Source organism: Apostichopus japonicus, chromosome 10, assembly GCF_037975245.1.
Source record: "Apostichopus japonicus isolate 1M-3 chromosome 10, ASM3797524v1, whole genome shotgun sequence".
Lineage (NCBI taxonomy): Eukaryota > Metazoa > Echinodermata > Holothuroidea > Aspidochirotida > Stichopodidae > Apostichopus > Apostichopus japonicus.
This window is the reverse complement of record NC_092570.1, coordinates 4,164,185-4,177,127: the sequence shown is the minus strand read 5'-3', so window position 1 is coordinate 4,177,127 and position 12,943 is coordinate 4,164,185.

Sequence of the window (12,943 nt, the reverse complement as noted above, 5' to 3'; positions counted from 1 at the left end):
ACAAGTTATTGTTTAATGTACAACGAAATGTTTTTTTCTTTTCTTCTTAAGAAGGACTTTAATTTTTCTTAGATGCATGCAAAAATATTTTGTTGTCAGAGACATTAAAAAAAAATCTCTTTAAAAATATGATTATTATTTCTTGTGTTCCTTTTATCTTTATTGATGGATTGTTTTGTGTTGGTGGTGTTTCGTAATGTTTTCTTTTGTTTTGTTTTTGTTTTTGTTTTTAAAGGGTCGGGGAGGGGTTGGTAAGGGTGAGAAAGAAGGTGCGTAAAAGGTGCGCCAATATCCTTTTGAAATACAATTTACGAGATAAATAATTTGCATTTGATTATGATAAATTTATTTTACATTCGGATTTATATACGCGTTGCGTCAATATCCATTATAAACAAATGTGTGTTTAATTCAATAGTCATCCACATCAATTAAAATTGTATTTTTATTTTACATTTTCATACAAGGAGGTGATATTTTCAGATAGCTAATTTAATTCTGACGTAATAATAGTAAATAGCCGAGAACGGTATACGGTTATTACAGGCATGAACATGAATGTGGATGCATTAGTCAAAACATTTTGGATAAATTTAGTACCCCAAATGTCTCGATGTAAGACTTGAGAATTAAGGTTGAGTGATGGATCAGTTTGTTTGGTTTTCTTGCCCTAGCCAGGGTCCATAGCCAGACCGGGGCACAGGGGTACTCCCCCCCCCCATGAAGACTATATTTCACCCGGCCCATCTGTGCCTCTGTCATGTGTAGAAAAATTACAAGTTACAGGACATGAGTAGGCCTATTGTGACTCTCCTTAAATTGTTTGTGCCCCCTCCTTAAATTCTTGGTGCGCCTCCTTAAATTCTTGGTGCACCTCCTTAAATTCAGAATTCATGGCTACGGGCCTGGCCCAAGCTCTATCTTGGGTGATTTTCTTCCGTACCGGTTGCAAAATGATCATAACAGGAATGATATTCTGGGTAATTGGTTTCAAACTGACCATTCCTTTTGACCAAACTATACCATTATGGCATTAGCTTCCCTTCTGTCAGTAGCCCTTCCCGCCCGCTCCTCCGCCCCTCCGTCTGCCCGCCCCTCCGCCCCTCCACACCTCCGCCCTCCGCTCTCCGCCCTACACCCTCCGCCCTACACCCTCCGCCCTCCGCCCTCCGCCCCAGTTCTACCATCATGATACAAAGATACCGTCATTGGTGCTTAGGTATAGGCTCACATGAAGCACACCAGCCATGGCACGCGACCGCGGTAGGGTAGGAGTTTTGAGATGTATGGGGTTGTCACAGGTCGGGGTGTGGAGAATCTTCAAAGGGTTACATATTCTGCGGTTGCAATAGAGTGTTAGTCTCTTTCTAAAGAATATACTCTAAACGATACCTTACAAAGATAATTATAAACACAATATTATTTTATTTTAGCCCGTGCTTCTGAACCTTTTCTCTCAGATTACCCACCTGGGTAAAAAGTATTTCCTCATTCCTCCCCTCCCCAAATATTTCTACAAAAACGTAACCACAAATTTTTTTCAATCACTCTTTTTCACATGCTGTAACTGCGAACATAACGATTCAATCAAAGTTCATGTTATGTGTTACGATTCAATCGACAATACACGAAATAAAATAAAAAAGGGACCTTTGAGCTAGATGCTTTCGAACAAGGGTCTTAATATCAGGATTTAGGTTGGTACTTTTGAGACGTAAATCGCCGCGATGTGTTACGTCCAGGCTACCACGATTTCTTGGTTAGAGTATCTGTTATACAGCGCTGAAAGCGCACTTAACTAAGATATGAAGAAGGCCATCCCCCCTCCAATTCCCCATCCTTCTCGATTCACCCGAAGACTTTTCAACTCCCCCCCCCCATGGGGGTCCACATAGACCCCGGTTGAGAAGTATTCGCTTTAAGCAATTAAATATATATATGCAAAATACTGCATGTAAGTGTCCCCCCCCCCACCCCAAATATATATATATATATATATATATATATATATATATATATATATATATATATATATATATATATATGTATATGTATATGTATATATATATATATATATATATATATATATATATATATATATATATATATAATCCCCCCCCCCCCCTCATAAACAGGTACGTTAACTAAAATCTCCAGTTTCCTCCGAGGGACTTATATTTACAGCAGGCTATCCCTGGCGGATGAATGTCCCTCTCAATTTGTTTTGCCTCAAGTCTGTCAGCAAAAAAGGGGAGAAACCAAAAGAACAAGAAAGCCTAGTGGAGTCGAATCGAAAATTACTTTAAGAATATTTATAAATAAACCAAAGAAATAATGCCACATGAATATACATACAATGACAATACGATTATACTTAAGATATTGTAAATGAAATTTTGTGATTATGAAATTTCGGAGACCTTAGGCGGCTATACTGGATGCCAATTAATGACTCCGTCGAACAAGACCATTTTACTTTATTTAGCCATTGAGAGATTTTTCCTAAAATAAACGAATTTTTGTTTTTAACGAATGCCTTTGTGGTGGCGCCGCGAACTAAAAATATCGATACATATTTACATATGGCTGACAAATGTGTAATAGGAATGTTGCATTTCATTCTTGATTTCATTTACATTTTTTTGTCTGGTAAGTTTCAATTCCCCCCTCCAAAAATATAAAAAAAAAAAAATGAGAAAAATGAAAAATGAAATCAAACTTGTCTTCGATGGAAAATGGACGTGCATATCTAAATACTCGTAAGTAAATAAAGTCAAACTTAAGAAACGCGGTATTTGCCTTCCATGTAAGTGAAATGTGTACATAGTCAGTATGTATGTCCTTTTTTAGGCATTGGGTTATGGGGTAGAGGTCGGAGTGGGAATGTGGGAGGTCCCTTGTTTGCAGTTTTCTCACCGTTTGATTTATTTATTAATTGTCGATTGGATCATTTCTGAGAGTATTAAAAGATGACTATGGCAGTCCAACCAAAAGCAGAGAAGAAACTTTACGTGCCAGCAATATTTCTTTGGCTTTTCGTGTTTTTCAAGATATTCCCCTAAAATGTTAGGTCTCTGAAATATCACTTTTTAAGGCTAAAATTATGATGATGTGGGCTCCTTAATGCAAGCCTTAAATGTTAATATTAAACCTTTTTTTAATATATATTCTAATAACTCAACCAAACATGTTCTTTAAACTTCATATAGATACAACAGAGTATTCTTGGATGATAGTCAACACATTTTGCCTTGACAAATTTGCAACATATTGTAAACCTATCATTTTTAAAGTTCTTATGTGTTCTCATTGACTTTTGTATTGAATCTGAGAAGCTAGCTGACTAATGGTATGTGTATCATGATCATCGCCATTGCCATCGCCATCGCCATCGCCATCGCCATCGCCATCGCCATCGTCATCGACATCGTCATCGCCATCGTCATCGCCATCGCCATCGCCATCGCCATCGTCATCGCCGTCGCCATCGCCATCGACATCGTCATCGTCATAATCATTATCATCATCACAACCGTCTCTCTTCTGCATATTACACTATTTTCAAAAGGGTTACTTTCAGATCGAAATATGTGCCCCATTTCTCATAATTATATTGCCATCCCAACCCATATGGCACCTCACCTACCCCGTTCCATATCTTGCATTTATCCCTTTTGACGCTTTCTTGTTCTTGCTGTTGTTGATGTTGATATAACTGAATCATTTTTAATTGTTACAACAATTCGCGAAGAGAGAGAGAGAGAGAGCTTACACGTCAGAGGCTTTACAATTTAATGTCCTTTAATTGTTTAGATTACATTCGTTTATGGTTCCCATCAAGTACCGTAGAAATCTTTTCACGTCATCCATCCGCGGCGGGATGCAATTGTTTGCTAGTTTCGGATTGCTATGGAGCCGTATCTCGCTAAAGGCCAATGTAATTTATCAATAAGATTAGAGGCTGTACTAGAATTCTCAAGCACATCCATCGCCTTATTTATTCTCCGAGAGTAGCTTATTTACATTTCCGAAGACTTTTGGCAGAAAATTGAGACGATTTGTTATGTAGATGAATCAAGGCTTACCAGTCAGTTGCAAAAGTAACTGCGCAAGGAAAAGTGATTAAATTGTTAACTTTTAGGAATCAGAGGCGATGGAGAGAAATTAGTACCGGGAATGCAGGCGGCAGGTGCTAACACTTGAAACCGCTCTCTTGGAGAGGCAAGTTATAAAGAAATAGATGTGTGGGAATGAATCGAAATTAAAATGAACTGTCATGTTCGGTTTACAGAGGTATCCAATTCTCTCTTTTATAGTTCAGCTTTTCCTTTTCTTTTCTTTCTTCTCAATATTCTGGTCTTATATATATATATTTGTCATTTCGTCTTTTCAAGAAGAACTTTAAGACATCAATCAATCCGTTTTGAATCTTTGGAATTTCTTGGTCGGGAATAATGTTCTCTTATTGATTCAAAGTTTTGCGCAATGCGATTTTTTTAACGTAACTGTTTAATATTGTTTTCTTCTTCTTTTGCGAATAGGGCGTATTTCTCAGTCGGAGTAATGATGATGTATTTTTATTGTTTATATTCTACAAGAAAAGAAAAACGGTTTCAAATATAAAAGTAAGCAAAAAGAAAACGAGTTAAAGGTGCTCAAATAGTAAATAGGCTTGTAAACATGAAAATAATGGAAACAAATAAATGTTAAATAAGAAAGAAAAAAAACGAAAAAAAAACGAGGACCTGAGATTCGTTGTAACTCTTTAGCCAGTGGTTGATGAGGGTGAATGTGGGGCTATTTTTGTTTTGTCTCAAGAAAAAAAATTCTTCTTGAGAAGGGTTCTTAAATGCTTTAAGCAGAGATAGCTTGATTTGAAAGGCGTCAATCTGCAGACAGTATTCCTTCACAAAGCACCCTTTCAGTACCCTCTTCAAAAACATTTTAGTAACGAAACGGTATAGTAGCCTCTTAACACCCTCTCAGTCCCCCATGCCCCCTATTACCCCTTTGGAATATAGTTCAATTTGGTTCCGTATATACTTTTGTGAAACCCAATTTAGCAAGAATCCTTTTAGAACACACTTTGGTACTCTTTTGGAAGGCTTTTTAGCACAAACTTAGTGCCCTTTAAGCAAACGGCCCTACAGCACACTTTTGGTACTCTTTCGGAACCCTCTTAGTAAGGTACCAATTCAGTACCCCTTTGGACCCTTTTTATAGTTCCCTTTTGTACCATTTGGAACACTTCAGTAGAGTGGACGGTGCTTAGATTCAAAAGAAGTGAAACGAAATGTTGAAGATTTATACAACTGTTGAGGTGCACAGAATGGTATAATAGGGGCATTTGTACGGTATATACATGTGCTCAGGAAATTGACGTAATACTCTGTCAGAGGGGTAGGGGGCCCTCCACTATTTTTTTTATCGGAGGGGGTGGGGGGTGGCTGGGGTGGCTGAAGACCCCTAGATGTAAATGTCGGGCACCACTGTCATTAAATATTTGTATAGCTGTAGATATGGCCTATTTGCATAAAGGAGGAGTCTGTTTATTTTTGTATAGTAGGTGATACTTAAAAGATGTGTAGGCCTATATCAAGCGTAGACCAAATAAAACAACTGAACAGCCAGGGAGGAAAAATGTTAGTTCTAATTAAATTGGTAGTTACCGTATACCTATTTGCATATTTTAAACATCAGGGGGTTATCAAATTAAAGTGGTTGACCTCATTTAACACATGCACAGCCAAAATTATATCTACAAAAACTTCTTACGAGTAACACAAACAGGAAACCATTTTTGTTTCTGATTTCAAAATGATATGCATACAATTCAGTGTATATAACATATATAACTATATATATGTATGGCTATATATAACTCTATATAACTATATAAATGTAAATATATATATATATATATATATATATAACTATATATATATATAAATATAACTAGAACTATATATATAACTATAACAATATATATATATATATATATATATATATATAAAACTATAACTATATTACTATAACTATAACAATATATATATATATATATATCTGTATATACACTCGTCAATACACTTGACACTTTAATTAAAACTGTAACACTTATTTAACAGAGGCGAGATAACCTAAATATTACTACATGACTGAATTATCTCTTTGTTATTCTCTGTATCAAGTTGTTACTTAAATCATATTCAACATGATTTTTTTCTCCTCTTACCCGAGGCACATTCAACAGCGTGTACAATACGAACAGTAATCCCAAAGAGTGTCAGTGAATACATTTTCATGTTTTGAAAAAGCTCGACTTTAATCTAATTTTTCCCATCCGAAAGCCTCCTGCTTACACAAATCAATATACCCCGTTAGCCGATAACCCTTTCGCCATTTTTGACCCGAGGAATGGCTTAGTCCTATGTATATGAGGGATAAATTCCATATACAAGGAAAGAAGAAGTAGAAGGAAAGACAGAAAAAAAAAACTATTAAATCTTCTCCTTTTTTCAATAACGTTCTCCCCCTCTGTATGACAGCTGCAAGAGTTGAGTCTCTCATTTAGGAACGATTTGAGATTTTGCCGCGAGGCCCTTACTTTTGCTCAATTTTTGGAGATAAAAGGGAAGAAGAAGAAGAGGAAGAACAAGAAGAAGAAGAAAGAGAGAAAGAGAATGAGAGGGGTATAAGGTAGGGAGTTGCTCCAAAGAAGCAAAAACAATTAGACTATATTCATCTCCTCCCGAGGAATGGCAAAAGGTTTTGTTGAGATATTGGTAGAGAGATACGAACACAGTATCCATTTTATGGCCCGGAGCTTTCAAAGAATCTTGCCGGCGTGCAGGCGAATATGCTCCCGTGTCAAATCATTATATTTTAGACCGGAAGGCCAGGCTATTTTAATGGCAGGACCAACTAGAAATCTGCCCCTGGTCAAACACTGAGAGACTCGATTCGATCTGTCTCTAAGAGCCAGGTGCTAACATCCTCATCAAGATTCTGGGAGGAATCAAACTTAATCCTTAATCTCAAAAACTATCGTTTTCCCGCTCCTAGCTAAAACACTACAGACTCCAATCGATATAGATGGCTAATGAAATTCTACGGTGAATGTAAAGCAGGGAATTGTCTTATATCTCTATTTCTGTTTTATTTTGGTGGTTAGGTATAATGTTAAACGACTGGATTTGAAACTTTAAAACAAAACAAATATGGATAAGAAAAAACTCTTCTGATCCTGTGCTCAGTTGTAAAATGCAGGATTATGGTATAATTAAAATCATTATAGTTGGAATTTCCTGAAATGATGTTGCAAAACCAGTCAGGTAAGAATATTCCAATAAAGAATAAAAACAACTGGCGCTTAGAGTTTAAGAACCTGTTTGATTTTGCTTGTCTTTTAATAGACACAAGTTAAAACAATGTTGTGAAATGAAACTCATAAATATGAATATGACTAATTTTACTTTTATTGTTTCAGTTTCTGATGAACATCTGAGAACAGTTGTCTTTCTCACCCTCTGGTACAATGAGCTTACTGTTAGGCAAAACAGTTTACCAATTAACTGTGCTCAAATGCGAAGATCATTAATTGTTTGGAGTAGCTCATTAACAACAGAGCTTTTCTTTAGTGTGTTGTGTTATTACAATTCAAGATATAGACAGGCGCGTAGCCAAGGGGGGGGGGAAGGGGGCAGCCGCCCCCCCCCTTGAGCATATTTTTTTTTAAATTTAAATTTTTTTTATGATATCGCTAGTAATTTCAAAAGAGAAAATGCTAAGATACAACTTACAAGGCCTGGGAAGTGCCATTTCCAGCGATCTGGGAGGCATTTTCAGCCAAAATTTTCTTGTACGCTTCGCGCCAGGCCATGGTGGCGCTACGCTTAGATAGTTGGCAATGCCGTATCTACGGCTCTGAAAGTTTGCCGACATTTTCGCCCCTCCCTTGGCGAATTCCTGGCTACGCGCCTGGATATAGAGACGTTATTTCACGTTACTGCATTCTTGTCAACAATCTCCTTCTGACAAAACAAAAAATGTGTTAACGTTGCTTCTATTTTCTTATAAATTGATTTGAATAATTTATAGATTATTTGACATTTCTATATATATCTTGTAAAGATGACTTAATCATAATCTTAATTTTTTTCAATATTTGTGTTTTGCTTTGTGTTTTTTGTTGTTTGTTTGTTTGTGTGTTATGTTGTTTATTTATTTATGTATTTATGTATTTATGTATTTATGTATTTATGTATTTATGTATTTATGTATTTATGTATTTATGTATTTATGTATTTATGTATTTATGTATTTATGTATTTATGTATTTATGTATTTATTTATTTATTTATTTATTTATTTATTTATTTATTTATTTATTTATTCATTTATTCATTTATTCATTCATTCATTCATTTATTTATTTATTTATTTATTTATTTATTTATTTATTTATTTATTTATTTATTTATTTATTTATTTATTTATTTATTTATTTATTTATTTATTTATTTATTTATTTATTTATTTATTTATTTATTTATTTATTTATGTATGTATGTATGTATTTATTTATTTATTTATTTATTTATTTATTTATTTATTTATTTATTTATTTATGTATTTACTTTTCATTTTCCCTACTGACATATATAACGACACTTTATTTCCGTCCTATACCTCATATAATCCTACACTTACATCACAACATATCAAACCGATGGATATTAAACACAAAATGGTTAGTTTAAAGAATTGGTTAATAGGTTTAGGATGGTATCTTGTATAAGGATAAATCTGTCCCACACTTGTTAAATTTTTTACTGATGTAATATTTTATTCTTCTTAAATAATCAGAGTGCTTTCCCTGAAGGCACAAGGTAATAAACTCATCAGTTGTATATAAATTCGTTTTTGACTGAATTCTTAGATTTAAAAGTTTGTCTGTTTAGACTTGTCATGTTAAATGAAATAATGGACTTATAATGGTATATAGCCAACATCCATCACGTATATATGCGTTCCTACCAAACAACTTATATCACTTATTATGCTAACATATACAATATTGCTGTTCAAACCCAATAGCGAAGAGACAGGGAGAAATTGGGAGAAGGAGAAAAATGACGAATTTATTGTAAATTAACCCAAAGCTGAAAACACATGAAATGCTGTGTAGCTTGAAGGCAATTTAAATCAATAATGCGAATAATACTGAAAACTTTGGACAACATTAAACGAGATCTTTAAAGTTGTATATACCAATTTATTGAATACAATCTCCGGGGATTGGCCTTGTGAATGGTAGAAGGCATAATGATCTTAAACGTAAAGGATGTTATGGCGATTACATGCTGACGTCACATGATTATTTATTAATTTGAAAGAAAAATCAAAGTACCGGTTTATGTTGTTATAGTTATTATTATTATTATTGTTGTTGCTGTTATTATTGTTGTTGTTATTATTGTTGTTATTATCTATATTATTATTATCAATAATAATAATTTTCAAGCAATATTCGTCAAGTTTTAAATTGAAAAAAAATATAGCAATGACCAAAAGCTGTGTAAAGCGTTCCATTAGCATATTTCGTGAAAAGTGACGTTATAATTTTTAAATCGATTCATTGGTTTTCTTTTTACTAAAAAGAAGCTAGAATGCGACTGCGTGACAGCGAGTCCTGACGATGCGATCATCTGTGAATATCGATCCCTTTATTTATCAGCAACATTGGTAGGGAGTAATGTGATCCAAAATATTATTTAGGAAATGATGACTTTTCTTTCAGAGTATTTTATTTAGCGATAGAAAATCATAACATTAGACACGAAATTAAAAATACTACCCAATTTTTGGTTCTTGCATATTTTTACGTTGCGTCGATTTTAAAAACAAAACAATACGGGCAATCATTCTAGTATTGAGTTTATAACCTTCAGGATAGTCATTTCTCTCCTTATTTCTTATTTTTTTCTCCTTTCCCCGCAGCTTGCCAAAATGCAACCATTCACAAGATTATTATATCACCAAAAAAAAAAAAAAGGAATAACATGCGTAAGGTGCTCTTTTGGGGGAATATTTCTTCTTTTGAAATGTTTTTGACATGCAGTTCATGGTTGATAGAATGTATGTAGATTATGATGGTCATTTAATGACGTTTACATTGAATCAAACCCATGTCTTCCAACAACACTAACCTATCGATATTATTGATATTGGGACCTTTCGATATTTTGGGGAAAACAATTCAACATCCCTTCCCATATCCTGGTAAAGTTGTCATTTCTTTAACATCAAGCTCCTTTAAACAGTTAAAAGAAAATGTAAGACTAAACGAAAAACAACAAAGAGGAGAAAACAAAGGAAAAAATGGAAATATTATTTTCTGAACTTTAAAACAAAAGTTAAAGTTTTCCCTTGGTCGTTCTTAGGATTTCTCTGCCAAGCATTATTTCTTTTCTTTACGTTTTTTTCCTCAACTTTGTGAACCAAATCTTTTTTTACTCGCCGATGTCTATCAACGCTAGAGGCACTGTCCTATTCTCCTTGCCAATCATTTTGGCATTTGGGTTTCTGTATTGTTTCACCTTTGACGAAAATTGTTCCCCTATTTTGAAGATCAACTTTAAAATAACATATCGTCGATTCGGCACTTGTTAGCCAGGGGGCAGTTTACAGCTAGACGAGATTTTAATCGTTATCCTATTACATATGCATCGCAGGTGAAAAAATCAGGTTTTTGTGTATAAAAATATGAAATTTTAGGTCAAGATACAAAATAATAAATAATAAAAAAAAAAGGCGAAAAGACGAAGAACATTGTTAGGAACAGAACAACACTAAACAGATCCATGTAAAAACATTGTGAAATTTAATTTTCTTGCACATTAATTTCTTAGCTGTTGGCAATATTTTTATTTTTTGGGGGGAGGTATTTTTGTACCGTTTCTTTTAATTCTTTCTATAAGTTATTGAAAATTGCTGAATTTTTTCCCAAATGATCAATTTTTGTTACAAAGCAAAAATCAGTCAGAGATTATGAAAAAATGTTTTATTAAGAATGTCTATTTTTGATGTGTTTTGATGTTTTTCATTATTCACTTGTCATACTTTGTCTTCTGGTAAATTATTAGATACATGCATATAACACTTTTTTTCAAATCAAACTTTCCTATTCTTTTCAGTATTAAAATATATACCCATCGATTCTCTGGTTAAGAACAAAAATATGACTACTTATATGATAATATGAGAACAAATAAAACATAAATAAACTTCGAATAAATCATAACATTATTACTAGAAAATACTACAAGAAAAGTATTTCTATAGTCTTTCGATAAAGAATTCCCTTTGTCAATTTTTGAAGACAAAAGGTATTACTGCAAGCAGAGGGATCAAAATGAGCGATTTTCATCAAGTTTAAGAATTACCGCATGGCCAATCACTGTGCAAGCCGAACTCTGTTGGCATACTTATAGCCGGAATGAAATATTTTTATTATTATCATTGCGAGTTGGACCATTCTCAGCCGTGTAACTATATTATTCATAATTTTACCAGATTAATAGACTTAACATTGTTCTTTGTTGATTGTTTAACTTTCCAAAATGGCTGATATTTTAAAATGTTATAATCATCAATATTTATTCATGACTTCATCTCATGCATGGATTTATAACTTTAATTTATTCATGTATTCACTCAGTCAAGTACTTCTTCATTCAGTTTTCGGTCAACTTATTATTTTTCCTTTTTAGATTTTAGTTATTCAAATATTCACAATTATATTATGTGATTCACTTTTTCATTGTACCAAATGTTGTATAAGCGATACATATTAGTAATGAAGTAGCTTTTTTGTGGAAATTACAAATGTATGAGATAAATTCAAAATGAAGAAAATGAGCAAATTTATTAATGTACTATTTGTTTGTCTTTTCTTATATAATATTACAGACCGACTGTTTAACGTGTTAATTACGTTATTTTAAACATGCCAAATAATTACACAAATAAATAAATAAATGCATAAATAAATAAATACATAAATAAATAAATAGATTAATGAATTAATTAATTATTTAATGAACAAATAAATGAATGAAAAGGGTGTCTTTCATTTAACAAACGTTTTCTTCAACCACTATACATTCTACTCTACCGCAATTCAAAATCCATTTATTATGAAATGAAATGTAATATGGCTTCTGACACGTACATTACCTTATGCAAGATTATGTCTTCTTTTTTAGATGAAATATAAAACGTCTTTATAGGTACAGCTAAGTGTATATGTACAATTTTATCTATTCCTTCATAAAGGAGCATGTTTCTACGTCAGTTTATTCTCGGCGTTTGATTTATGGGCCAAAATTAAGAACAGAAATTAAACGAAACGAGCTAGAGGACTATACCGTTCAAATAGTATGGTACAATACCGTCAGCAGTTTCTTGAATAAGGTTATGTGTATATTATTATGTATTATTATTATGTGTTATTATTATTGTTATTATATATATATATATATATATATATATATACATTTAAATATGTGATTTTTTTCCTTCTAAAACAAAACTAAAACAAAATTGCGGACGCTATTGTACTATGCTTTTTCACACACCAGTAAGTTACACCTTTTCATAATCACTTATCGTATCTCTTTAACGTATACTACACCAATGATATAACTTTATTCATCTATTCATCAAGCCAAAGCTGATATTACAGATACTGTCCCTCTTAGGGATATTTCGTATTCATTCAGACATTGTGGCGCGCGATCTTTCACTTCTTTCCTGACATTTTGACATTCTTCTCTTCTTCAATTATTTTTCTATTTTTCTCTTCTCTTTTTGTTGTTGTTGCTATATTAATCGTAACATTGTAGATTCTTCCATTTTATCAACTTTTTCTTTTTATCTCTTT